Genomic DNA, 14,858 nt, shown 5'->3' on the forward strand with positions numbered 1-14,858 from the left:
AAACTCATAGATTGAAATCATTTTCGTCTGTTTCATTGTAAGAGTGACAAAAAAACGCATGAAATGATCATTCAACAACTTAAAGTGTCAAAGCAAAAACAAGGTGTTATTAGGTGGCTTGAACACTTATAAAATTACTTTTCTTGAAAATTTAAATCTAAATCTAAATCCGCTTGTCATATTTCAAAACAACGATCGCTATCACGGATGACATATTGTCTCTTTATTTTTTGATAACATCGATCCAATAACAAATATTACTAACTTCTTTTTCCTCAATTACATGTAGAACTTTTCAAAAAATTGACAGGAGTATCCTCCTATTAATTACAAGATTCTAGATAAACATTTTGACATTAGTTATCATTTGGCCATTTGCATATTTCCAAAGTACTCTACACTGGTGCAAGCTATTCATGATCCTCAAGGTCCAAAAAAAAGTTGTTTGCCAACAAGAGTCATGTAGGAAGGATGTTGAACACGCATCTCAAGTTTTTTAATCACATTGGACAATTATGAAGGGACCACCATGTTTTCAGGATAAACTTGTTTTGCACGATATAATGACTATATGCATCATAACGCATTACCGTGATATTCAAAGATGAGCGTGATCTAATTGCTTTGATTAGGGATTGCAACCCGGCTCCTACAACATTATTTTTTTAGTTGGAAACAAATGAAACTACATCCTCAAGGAGTTTCTCCCCGCCCCGATTGTGTTTTAGAAGATTTAGTAATAGACATAATAATCTCTCTCCTATAATGGTCGCCGGCTCATGCACCGGCGTCTCATTTCTGTACTGCGAATTGTTCCCTTATCGAGCACGCCAAGGACGACAAAAGAAGGTGTCCAAAACTCTGGCAAGGTTTGACGAACGTGCTCGTCAGTGGTCTAAAAGTGTTGCAGAGTGGCCCATTTAAGATAGCCACATTGAACAACGATTGTGTTTTTCCGGAGACCGAGTCTCTCAAGTACGGTAACGCAAGGAGTTATTGGGAAGTCAAGTTGAGGACTTGCTCAAAGAAGTTTAATTTATTGCTTAAGCAGAGATCGAAAATGATTTGAGAATATGCTTTAAAATTATGGCTCACTACGTCCTACTTTATAGTTCAGATGTGAGCAGGAGGAATCAACTCTAGCTTCTCAAGGAAAAAGCATAGAAAGTCAAGTCAGATCGATGAAGAATATGTGGCGTTGTATAAGGAGGTATGTCATTGGAGATAAATGTTTAAAAGGGCATAGAACAATGCACCATATTATCGTAAGCAACTGGTGGGATACCCAATTATTGCTGTGAAATGTGTATGTGAGATGATGATATATATGTCTCGGTTTGAGACTACTACATGGCTGAGATGGAAAGGTAAAATACATGTCATTCCTCCAAGACTCTTTATAAGACATTTGGGTGATTTTGAAGAGATGGAGTCATTTGCAAGAGAATGAGGACATTCCCACATAACCTATTGAATTGTTGGAAGCGTTGACACATATCACTTTCATGGAAGCTAAAGTTGTAAGGCGCCTAGGTGCAACTGAAAGGCAATCTTTGAAACTACCTTAGAATGATCAAGCACGATATGCCACACTTGCATATCAGGCTGAAAAACCACACAAGCTTGTTTGGGCTTACAGATATCATATGAGATACATTCAAAGGGACTTGGACAACATCTTCAAAAACTGAATTCAGGTTGTCAATTGGCTAGTTTTTTAAATTTTATATCATTAAAATGATGAGAAGATAATAGGGTATAAACTTTGGTTTTATGAACTTTTGTTGATATCATCAAACTTTTACTTTGTGAACTTCTGATAGAAACTAGTAAACCTTAGTTGAATGAACAATAAAGTTTGAACAAGACATGTTATAAAAAAGAACAGCCACTCATAATATTCCAAGTTGCAGAACAAAACAAAAATGGAAACTGCTAAGAATCGAAGAATCTCTAACCCTAACCCCTAACCCTAATAGACGTACCTTGATGCTGGTGGTCGCTCGTCCTCCTCGTCTGCCTCTTCAGGGAGAGCGGTGGAGGAGTACGACCCCTCCAATGAAGGAGTAACTGATGGTAACACAGGAGGCGGGGCGGTGCGACGAGCAATGCAGCACCGATCATGTCAGAGATAAGGTGCTAGTGTTGGTAGTAGTAGTTGTGGACCCCTGGTCTTCTTCTTCGATTTTGCTTTCTCAGATTGCTGCTGCTGGAATTTCATCTTGGCGTACTAGCATTGCTGAGAAGCTCCCATTGTTCTCGTTAGCTTTATGCCTTCATTCGCTCATACTTATATAGTGAGAGAAAAAACATGTAAAATTTTTAAAACGCTTTTGGTTTGAGAAATTAGATAATAATAAAAAAATCTCTTTCCTGCAATATATTCTTACTTGCTTTTTATAAGCAAGATCATTTAATAGATAAAATAAAAAAATATGACATCACTATATATTATTGTTCCTTCAACCAAGACACTAACACATTTTTCAAGAATGTGACAGACTATACAATGCACATTTTCAAGAAGATACGAAACATATACTAACCATATATTGGTCCAATAAAGTAAATCAATCTTAAAACCATTAAATCTTTTTTTATATTCTCACCTAACATAACCCATTGTTTCAACAACAATTTTTCTATACACTTAACAACAGATGTTAGGCAAAAGAAAGTTTTTTTTTTACCGAGAATGGAGACTTTTCACCCAAGAAGATGAATTCTTTTGTCATCTACGGGATCGAGCTCCTCGATATCGAAAAACTTACAATATTGGTGAAGTTTATTAAATCCTTATTACTACAGTCATCTAACGGCTAGGCAAAAGTCATGTCAACGAAGATTATTGGTTACTTTCTTTCGTAAACCAACATTAGGTGTGTGTTACGTCCCTCAGAAAACAACAGAGGACTGAACTGGATTTGAGAGCCTAAGAGCCTCGATGAAGATTGAATATTAAGACTCGTGCTAACTTGGTCTTTTTTTTCTCTTCCCGATTTCTCTGACCATAAAATTGTAGATTTGACTATTAAAAAAATTGTAGATTAGAATTGCGAAATTATCTTGTTTTTATCCCTAAAAATATATCAAGTACGAGTAATCATTAAGACGATTCTTGAGATTGAAATTTGAATGATGTTTTCATCATCCGGAAAGATGAGTTTTGGAGAATTAGAGCTTCAATATGTAGTAAAAAGTAAATTCAACCGGGGTTGGATTTCTTTCGCCCATATAATGATGAATGTGATTGTGATTGGTATATAGCTTGGTAAATGGCTGGACAATAAGGTAATAGGTTTTATTTTCTCTTATTAGGTTACTTGAAAGAGTGCGGCTATTAAGACCTCCAAATTTACTCAATATACCTCTCATTCTTTCTACACCTCTTTTTTACTTTTCGATATAAGCATTTTCTCACTATGCCTCATTTCAAATTCTTAACATAACCTTAGTTATTTATTGACATATATTTCAATTAATTACTTATTTAACCTCTTATTCACTCAATAAATCTCTCATTCTTTGTGTCTTTTTTTTTTTACCATTTTGTTTTTGAACATCCACCTTCATTTTTTGATTATTTTTTTCATATATCTTTTTAACTTTTATTTTTCTCTTTTGTACATTGTTAATACACAGCCAAGAACGCTTGGCAATGCCGAGAATGTGGCGTGGTCGCCGGAGACCATTTCGGGCAAAGCAACACTGGCAAGCCAGCCGCAGGCACTCAAAGAGTGAAGGTCCAGCAACAATGTACTTGTTGGAACCACTTCACAACTGCTAAACACCCCCGAAAGGGGAGAGACTAAACATCACTATGGAAACAGTCCCACATCGGAAGCTAACGACAGAACCCCCAATACTAGCCTATAAAACAAGCACGAATTCCCAAAAGAGGTAAGTTCATTATTCCTCCCATACTCTCGTACTATACAAGTAGCAATAAGACGTTGACTTAAGCATTAGAGAGTCGAAGACTGGGCCACCCCAGTCCCGACTCCTGACGCATTGTTACTTGTGCAGCTACAAGAACATGAGCTAAGGATTCGACCTCCCACCTTGGCAGCGGCTACCTCCCCAGCTTCCACTTGCTTGTTCTTCGCCTGCACAGCCTCCTTCAACTCCGCAACCTCCTTCCCAGATGCAGCAGCTTGGTCTCGGAAGACAGCAACATCCTGCTCTCAGAAAACAACAACATCCTGCTCCAGCTGCTCAAGACGTTGCGAGAGGGCACGGTTATTCTCTTTCGCCTCCTTCAACTGCTGGCATTTAGCCTCAGCATCCTCTTGCAAGTGAGTAACAGCCCTCTCACTTGCAGCATACATCAGCAACGTCGCCTGCAAACAACACCAAAACATAAACAAAGAGATAGGGAACAAGGAGGAGCAAATTGAACATTACGCACACTTACTCGAGTTAACTTCTCCTTGGTGAGAGCCACGCCAGCCAAGGGATCAACCTCTTCCAAGGCATGGATGTCGCAAGAGAGATGACGCATGTCATATGCCATCTGTGCCAAGTAAGGCTGCACCTCCCCTGTCCCCTCCAGTGCCTGGGTGATCTCAGCCGGGCTTCCAAGGCTCCCGGAACGCCCTTCCTTGCAGGATCTCTTCAAACCTTCACGTGACGACTAGACCCTTTCCATCCTCTTCCGAGTCCTCGTCACGACAACCTCCTCCACCCTTGAACAATGGGATCCACCTCCTCAACCACAAAGTCCTCACCACCAGTTTGGGGCTCACCCACATTCCCCAAAGGCATATCTTCCACCCCCATTGGCTCCGAAACTAGCTCCTCCTCCACAGGAATCTACTCATGATAGTCCCCATGATCGCCACCCTCGGTCTCGGTGACCGCGTCATCCACTTCTTGGTCACCCAAACCCATTGCTTTTGCCACCAAAGGAGGCAAATAGGCATAGTCATCATCCGCCAGCTTCAATCTCAAGAAATCGTCCTCACCCTCCTCAAGCTCCGCTTCTTTCCCTTCGTCGGTTTCCAAGTCGATATCGTACCACTTGGCATGGTCAGCCTCAGCACGCAACCCATCCAGCACATCCTCATCAGAGACCCTGTCATAGGGACCTTCCTTCTTCCGTGATCCACCATCCCGAGGCATTGTCACTACACCAAACAAAAACAGTAAGGGTCAAACACAGACAAGAAAGCATAAAATGGGAAAACATTCAAAACAAAAATACAGACCCGGGACCCGGGCATAACTAAGATGACTATATATGCCAAGGCGGCATATCCAAAATGAGCTCCTAGATTCAAACGCCCATAACACACGACGTATACGTCGCTCCATCAGCTCGGTTAGCTTATACTCTTGGAGCACTACACAAAGTCAGAAGTCAGCAGGGACAGTACACTACAAACAGTAAGAAAACACGAGACACAAAACACGGTACCTATTTTTTGGAAGGCCCCGGGAACTCGGAAGGGACACCCATGCCGCTCTTGCCATTGCCCCCCTGACGAGGAAGCACTTTTGTCGCCAACTCTCGTTAGTGGAGGTGGGCAAGTCTTCCACCAAAATCTTAAACTTTCCCCAAGACTTCAGGGTCACGAATCCTTTGATACCCTTCTTCGCGCAGTACGCCATGTGCCAACAGGCGTTGAACTCCTCAAAGCAGGGGAATTCCTGTCTCAGTAACCGGAATAACACCCTTGTCCCTAATGTTTGCCTCAGCATGTTAGGGGTCACCTGACCCGGGGAGAGATGTAAGCAAGCCAGCGTATACTGAACGAAGGGAGGCAACGGGAACATCAACCCACACCTCAACTGATACTCATATACTAAGGTAAAGTCATCTGGAAGAGCCCAAAACTTAACATTCTTAGAAAGGGGACGTAATAGCACCTCGTCAGGAATTCCCCAATTCTCCCTAAGAGCTACCAACTCTGACGACGTCATACTCTCGCCAGGAGGATCCCAGAACGAGTCGTCAGCCTCCCGAGATCTCGCCATACTAAAATCTTCTACCTCCTGCAATAGAGGGTTAGACGAGGACACGTGAGACCCAGCATCCGTAACAGGAATGCCATCCCCTAAGTCAAGTGCAACCTCCGCCATAAGATTATTCAAATCCTCCTCCCACCGATGAAAGGTGTCTGAATCAAGATCAGGCGAGCTAGAGACAACCACAATCTTCTCGTTGGACACCCACACCGGGTCTGGCATACCTTACATCCTCACGAGTTAGACTCTCGCTACCTTAACCCTAACTAGCTTGATAGTCACAACCCAATCCCTTAACCCAGAATCAACCAACAAAAAGAACAAACCCCAAGCAATGCGAAAACCATAACAAAATCCATATCAATTCGAAACAAAACCCAGAATAGGAGTTGACAAGTTCATACCTTGAGAACGCGAGTAAGCGTAGTGGCAGTGACGTTGGTTGCAAACTGTAGAGCACTTGCACCCAACTGATCGAGGATGAAATTGGACATTCCCTAGGTTCGATTTTCATAGTTCGTCGAAGCGCCTTTCAAAACACTTGAAAACTGATCTTTCAAGCCCTAATCCCTCTTTTCAAAATGCAAACTCCCTCCTCTTTTTTCTCCAGGTCTATTTATAGACACCCAAATCAACCACAACCGTCTAGATCTTCCCCACCTCGATGGTCAGGGAAAAGCCACGTCCACCACGATCAAAACGTGTGTTACAACGCACCCCACGATCTCACGTACGCGTGTCAATTGCACAAGCCGTTACAGCCTTAATGACGTCATAAATGACCACGTGTCCCTCATAAACTGGCCATTTATGACACCCGTGAGATATGACGAAAGGATTGTATTGAGTTCTCAGAACGCAACCCCAGCCACCTCACGACCCTCGCGTGGGGACTTGGGGACTCAGCACCATGCCTCCAACTCCCGGGTAAAACACATTCTCGGCACAACTTGAGAATAACTCCCCACCCTAAGAGCTCTCTCAGACTGGGGACTTGGGGATTTGTTAATACACAACCAAGAACGCTTGGCAATGCCGAGAATGTGGCGTGATCTCCCAGTCGCCGGAGACCATTCCGGGCAAAGCAACACCGGTAAGCCAGCCGCAAGCACTCATAGAGTGAAGGTCTAGCAACAATGTACTTGCTGAAACCACTTCACAACTGCTAAACACCCCCGAAAGGGGAGAGACTGAACAACACTATGGAAACAGTCCTACATCGGAAGCTAACGACAGAACCCCCAATACTAGCCTATAAAACAGGCACGAATTCCCAAAAGAGGTAAGTTCACTATTCCTCCCATACTCCCGTACTATACAAGTAGCAACAAGACGATGACTTAAGCATCGGAGAGTCGAAGATTGGGCCACCCCAGTCCGGACTCCTGACGCATTGTTACTTGTGCAGCTATAGGAACAGGAGCTAAGGATTCGACCTCCCGTCCCGAGATCTCAAGAAGAGGTAGAAACATACGTGTTATTTTTCTTTGTTTTTTATTTTGAATAATTTGATCTCTATTTTATACCTCATAATAAATTATTTTAATAAATATATATTTTCTATAATCAATAGATATATATATATATTTTTTTTTTTTTGTAAAAAAATATTTATGCACCTTGCAAGTATATGCGTTCAACATGTATGATAAAACAAAATTTTATGTCACATGATCCATATTTGATCATTGTTTTAGCTCTTATGAACTATATATATATATATGCTTTAATAAAAAGAAATTGGAAAACAAAAATATATAAGGAAAATAATAAAGAATGTAATCAATTATTATTGAATTGCAAAGTGTAGAGAGAATAAATATAATATTCCCTTTTGTATAATTATTGTCCTTAATAATCATTGTGTATGAGGATATATATGTTATTTAATAATTCACAATAAAATGAGGTCTAGTGAGAAAATTTGGAGGTCTCAATAGCCGCACTCTACTTGAAATAAGTTAATGGAGAGTTTATTATGCATCTTCATCTAACCTCTCTGCCCTGAACATATAAATTAATCATGTTTTTTTATTATTATTATTAAAAGAGTTTAAGTTTATAATTGCAGTTTATCATTTTCTTCTCTATGTTTCTTCTCACATAGACCATAACCATTTATCCTAGACCATAACCATTCATGACATACTTTCATATCAGATATCATTCGAAAATAGAGCAAAATCAATTCTAGTGTTGAACTGGTGATCATTAATGTGTTGAAACCTAAAAAAGTTGAGAATGGCATAGCAGATAGATTTAGAGAAGTTGAGATGACAGCAGAGAAGTTTGATTTGGAAGAGTTGAGATCGAAGTCTGACTTGAAAAAGTTGAGATCAACAAAATTCAGATCGGCAAGTTTGATTTGAAGAGATCCGGGATGCTTGAATATTTGAAAAAAAAAGGAAAATAGGAAAAAGTAATAAGAAAACGGTTAAGTTTTTTTTTAAAGAATAACGCAAAGTCATTTTATTGATCACCGAGTTGTAGGAAAACAACATAAACATAACACACCCATAAAGGCAACATAAATTTGGAGCTATGCAAAACAACCTATATGATATAAGTCATCTTAACATTGTAAACCCTAAAATAGGCATTGTGATCAATAAATCGAAACTGTCAGAATCATCCGACTTATTAAAGTTTCAGAATCAAGAACCAAATTATTCTGAGGGATTAACCCCATAGCCAGAATCAGAACCTGAGGAGGCAAGAGCTACCTCATCCATCACCGATGACCTAGGAAGCGGACCTGCACCAGCAACATCAGTACCAACCTTCATGCTTGGACCTTCCCCCAAAGTCAGAACCCTACGAGCCCCAAAGCTCCTCGTTTTTCCCCTTTTGACCAAACAGTTCTCAGCCTTCTTCTTGTTCTTCGAACCCACCAGACGTCTTGCCGTACATTTTTTGGCTGGAAAGATAGTAAGTGTGCCATGCATATGGGGAATGTCAAACTCGGGAGCAAATGAAAATTTCTAGAGGTTGATCCTCAATCATCAAACAATCATTGCAACTCGTCTTGAAAAAAATCTCATTTCTCTTGGAACATGTTATGTTGGCCACCATTTCCATCTCCCTACAAAGCTGCATGGGTTCCTCTCTAGTACCATTGGGACAACGGTTTGAAGGGAGCTTGAACTTACTAAACGGCACCGCCAGATCGGCAGTTGATATGCGAGGAAGAGAGAAGGTGAAGGAGGCTGGAGTATGGGCAAAAAGGTTGGCAGATTTAGAGGCCTTACCATCATCAAGACCACCAGAGGACGATGATGAGGCTACCAACGACCCTAAATTCTTAGCCCTAGCCACGGTTTGAAACCAGTTAGGGTTAGGGTAAGGGTTTTGAGGTAGCAGCCCCCTCAACGCCTCGGCGTTCTCCACAGTAGCAGCATCACCAGGCTTCCCAACACCGGACATGTACAAAGTCCCTGCGCAACCTACAGATCCATGCTCTAGCATTCCACACGTCTTACAAAACCAGAGTACAATAGCCTTCAGCGAACCGGAATCAAAGGACATCGATGAAAAAGTCTGTTTGACTGGATCAAAAATCCGATGACGCACTAGAACCCACGCACGCTCTCCTCGAGAAGGCCACACTTATTAATGTCTTCAAGAATCCCCGCCCAGAGAAGAGGTTAGCCCTAGGTTCTTAATCCAAACAAGAAAGGTAAGGATAGGAACTTGGCTCGCTGCACACAACCCATCATACGGGGGTACCACAAACAGATTTTGACCAAAAAACTAAGTTCCATCTAGGACATGTTGTCGCTACTCGACGAGATTGATTTGCATGGTGTAGCGGTCTCCTTCTGCCCTCATGAGAAGGTGATTCTTTTATCCCCATATGAACGTTAGCGTCTCGATTAGCACCTTAAGGTTAGGTTGCTTTTTCAGAGAAAGCAATCTCCCGCGGCGTAGTGGTGAGAGGAAACAGTTGCGGCTCCGGCTGCCCCAAAGGAAACGTTTTCTTTTTCTTGTACAGCTAGCACCGCTGCAAACTTGTTTTTTTTTCGATAAACAAAGAAAAAACTTACAAACAAAAACCCTTATTACAACCGTTGCGAACCTGTTGGTGTCCTTGTTCATCATAGAGATCAAATGAGGATGAGTTAAGGTGTTGAGTGGCGTTTGTAGAAAGAAACTAGGGAGAAACCCTAGCAGAGCTTTTGTAAGACGACACTCTCTTATTTCTTCTTCTAAAATTATTAGAAAAACTAAAAGGATAAGTTGACAGGAAGAAGTCAAGGAAGGTGAGAAAAATTAATAAGCATGTCAAGTATCGGAAAACAAACAATTTAGGCCTAATAATTTCTTTTTAAATATTACTTTTACCTATCTTTATTTTGAAGCTAGCTAGATGACAAAATTTTATTAAATGAGAATAAACAACATAATGGTTGCATCTTAAATAAAATAAAATGTTACATAATTAAAAGACTCAAAAGATTTTAAATAGAGGGCCATCAAATTGGCTTCGTTTGAAGCTAGGGCAGAATAAAAAGCGATTCTAGAATCAGTAATTCGTAATAGATCATAGATAATGTCATCATGCACAGTTGCACACTACACTGAAGTATATGTGGAATGACGCCTTGTTGAGGACAAGTACTAACAACTGAAAAGTAAAAATGAGTGTATAAATTGAAGCAAAATAAAATCAAATAAAAACCAAAATAGCTCTAGGCCTAAGCCAAATAACTACTCTGGTCGATTTGCCAGCTAAAAAATTCGGCCCAAAACCAACTATGGGCTCGACCCTGATCGATCCTAGATCCTGATCTTAATCCGACCCAGATCTAGGGCCCAGGCCCTCTCATCCTCAGTAGCAAAACTGCTCAGGGAACCCACCTAAAATTGCCTCCCTTTCGACGCTGCACTCCGGCCGCGTCGAACAAATACGGCCTCAATCTGTTGTCGAATTCACACTGCCCCCGTTTGGGACCCGACGTTGCCCCTCCACCTTCAGCCCAGCCCTGAGTTGACGTTGTACACAGACGACCTAACCTGTAACTGCCAGGCTTCTAAACGGCGCCACCTAGCCCCACCTAGGCACCGCCCAGGCTGTAGGCGGAGCTCTGCCGCCTCCTTTCACCGCTGTAGGCGGAGCTCTGCCGCCCGGATTTTCTCCAAGTCGGTGAAAGGAGGCGGCGTCCAGGCGAAGAAGGCGGGCCTGAGGTGACGAAGGACTAGGCAAACCAGGCGTCCAGGCAGAAGAAAAAAAACCAATAGAACAAAAACGCGCTCAGCTAGTCCCAAATCAGCCAATCCGCCTAACCTAATTCCCAAATCATTCTCCTCCCAGTCCTCCGTTTCAACTTTCAACATTTGACCTCTGCGCCTCCGCCTCTCCCAAACAGAGCGACCTCGCCGTTCTTTGCCGGTCAGCGACCTCGCCGTTCTCTGCCAGTCAGCGACCTCATCGTCGACTCTCCGCCTAGTCTCCTCTGAGTCCTCTTTCTCTGTCTCTCTCTTGTTCATGGCGCACTCTCTTGAGTCTTGATAGGTAATTCTTCAAAACTCAAATCTTTGCTTCGATGAGTTTTTGGGTTGTTGCTTTGTTGAGATTTGATTCTCCTCCTTAATCCTTATACAGCTGAGAATTGGTCATCAACTCAATCTATACTCTCATTACTTTGTTCAATCTTTTGGGGAGTGTTGGCGCGCAGTTGGAGTCTTGGAAAGTGGAGACATCATCTGGTATGAATTACTCTGTTTAATTGGTCATCATCTCTTATCAGTCTTATGTTCTGATTTCTTGTATGAATAAACTTCTGATTAGTGATTACTTCCCAGTTCAGTTGTTCTCAATTCAAAATTTCAAATCATTCAATCAATGAATCAGTATATGTAGTCATATAGAATATAGTTCTGTCACTTCTGTGTTACTGAAAATCTGAAATCATTCAATCATTTTATCAATATCTATATAGAGTTATAGTCATATAGACATATTGTTAGTGTTAGTGTGTTAGATTGTTGGTGTTGGGCAGACTTACTGATAATTTGATATATGTTGGATGTGATATAGTGTTACTGTGTTAGTGTGATTGGAGAAATTGAGAAACAAGGAAAATGTGATTGGAGTTGGCTTGTTTCTTGTTAGGAAATGGCTGGTACTACATCTTCCAGAGGGTTAAATGCAATGGCTGGAGTTTGCTATGCACTTATGGAAGTTGTAAACTTGTATACTTGGATTGCTTGTGCTATTTACATTTGAACACTTGAAATATGCTATTTTGAAGTTGTTGTGTGGTGATTATGATGAGCATTCAAGAGATAAGGGTGCTTTGAATTAGAAATCATATTTGTTTGTAAATTTGCAGGTTTGGTTGCTCGCTTTTGGAGAAAAGTCATGCAAATTTTTTTTTATTTACTCATGTTTTACTTAGTTTAATTATTATATATATTAATTAAATGTGAAAAAAGTAATTCGCATAGTCCCCGCCTAGGCTATCCAGGCGCTAGGCTATGGGTCGCCGCCCGCCTAGCGCCTAGCGCCTTTTAGACCATTGGTAACTGCAGATCGGAAGAGAAGAGCTTCGACTCGATCTGGAACAGCAAGCGGGAGAGGAAAAACCACCAGCAACACTGCAACTGCATGCCATGGCCGCCAAACCAAAGAGGCAGAAAAAGGCACCAACCATGATGTCTAGTCCCTAGATGAAGCCGCCATCAACAAAACTTCGCCTGAATCTGCCCCCCCGACCAAAGCCTTTGCCACCAAACAAACTCATTCTAGCAAAGCCATCACCATCACAGAGACCTCCCACTCTCCCCATGTCGTTGCGCAGCCCGGGAAGAGCAAGGCTCCTCGACGCTTCCACTGATTGCAAAGCAGATGACCTCCAAACAGGAGCCGACCGATTTTCCTTCCCAAAATGGAGATAAGTCTTGGGACACCTTCATTAGAGATGCTCTAGAGCACCATGATGTATGAAAGGGTGCAGGGCCAGCCTTGAGCATAGACCCAGAAGGCACAGCTCTAAAGCCCCACATTTCATGGGCCCTAAAAAAAATTTCCTATTATATATAAAAGTAAAAAAACAAATAGTGGCAATACATAATAATTAGCTTTAATTACGCTAATTATTCTCCTTCATTTGCGCATGACTCTTCTTCTTCTATTAAAGCTAATTATTCTCCTTCATTTGCGCATGACTCTTCTTCTTCTCCCACTAAATTCTCAACCATAAATTTCAAATCATTGATTTATCATTGTTAGATTATCATCACCGTATGCAATATTATTAGGGTGCGTCTATTGCCACCCCACAGATCACTTTGCTCACCCCACATGTTGTTGATTTATTGAAATACTAAAATACCCTGATGTAAAATTACAGCAAGGGACAGTACGTTGTTACAAATTACAATTTTTTTTTTTATCTTTTTGTTTTAGATGAACAAAAACTTCATAAACTCTAACCCAGATTTATCATCGGTTATGAGTCTGAAGACACCAATATTTAACCTAAAGATGAGGTAAACTATTTGTGTTTCTTTTTTTCTTTGTTGGTGATTTGTCTATCCATTTACTCATTATTTCCCATGTCGACTACTGTACCCTATTTATGAACAACACATAGATTAGTTCAAGAACTCAAACGTATGGAAGACATTGCTACTATAGATACATTTACAGACATTGTGCATCATGATATCGACTGATACCATTGAGTTGTTAAATTTGAGTTTTTTCTTGTTCTTTAACTGGGATTTATATTTTAATGTGATTTTTTTTTTGTTCAGTTAGTGATTTTACTTACCTTGAGCAAAATATATCAGAATATATATTGAGTGAGAAGAGAATGCATGATGAACAAAGTAGAATTGATAAAATGGTATTTTAGGTATTGTTAATGGGTGAACAAAATAGACTTGCAATTAAAATTATATGAGTGGAGTGTGAAAAGAATGTGAGGTGAGCAAAGTGGTTTGTGGGGTGTCAATAGACGCGTCCTATTATTATTTTATTTCCTTTTTATTCTTCAATTGATGAAACATAAATTTTCTGAATTTTCTCTGTCTTCTTTTCAAATTAATTATTTTTAATTATTTGGTTGAGCTTCTGAGTTTCTCTACTACTTTTTAGTTTGAACCATTTGTTACCAACTAGTAAGTATACCCTATATTAAGTGTTTGAGTTTTTATCTTTTGAAGGAAAAATGAATATGCTGAAAGATGGGGAGCCCAATTTTGTTTTTTGCCTAGAGCCCCGGTTAACTCAGGGCCGGCCTTGAAAAGGTGGTGCTATTAACACACTCATTTTTGCTATTAACACACGTCGTCTATGATGAGAGATGGACAAAATTCAAGTGACAAATTTGTAAATAAAATTAAAATGTGCGGATAGTAACATAATTGAGGTGCGTTAATAGCAAAAAATTATGTGCTAATAGCATCACTCATGAAAATGCTCTCTCATATTTATAACTCGCAATAATCATAAGAAAAAACTCTCTGAACTAGTCATATCTAAAATATAGGTTTTAGCGCTCTTTGTTACTTTTACGAATTCGGATTGTTTTACAAAATTGTACCTAACATAAACATAACAGTCGGATGCCTCCCAATTGATTTAATTATCAATAAGTATATATGTACACAAAATATAATTAGTCAATGTGATGATTACACAGTCCTAAATATATTCTTTTTTTTTTTTAGATTATCAGACATGACGAAGAAAAACCTTGAAATTTTAATTTATTACCCGCGCACCGACTTACTGACATACATGTTTGCTCGTGACGTGATAGATTTAGAGAGCCATATCTTAAAATGCCAGAAAATATGAACCAATTTTGTAAACATATATCTGAATAGATTACTCATCGAAAAAAAAAATATATATATATATATATATATATATATATATAGTA

This window comes from Fragaria vesca, linkage group LG1, assembly GCF_000184155.1.
Source record: "Fragaria vesca subsp. vesca linkage group LG1, FraVesHawaii_1.0, whole genome shotgun sequence".
NCBI classification, from domain to species: domain Eukaryota; kingdom Viridiplantae; phylum Streptophyta; class Magnoliopsida; order Rosales; family Rosaceae; genus Fragaria; species Fragaria vesca.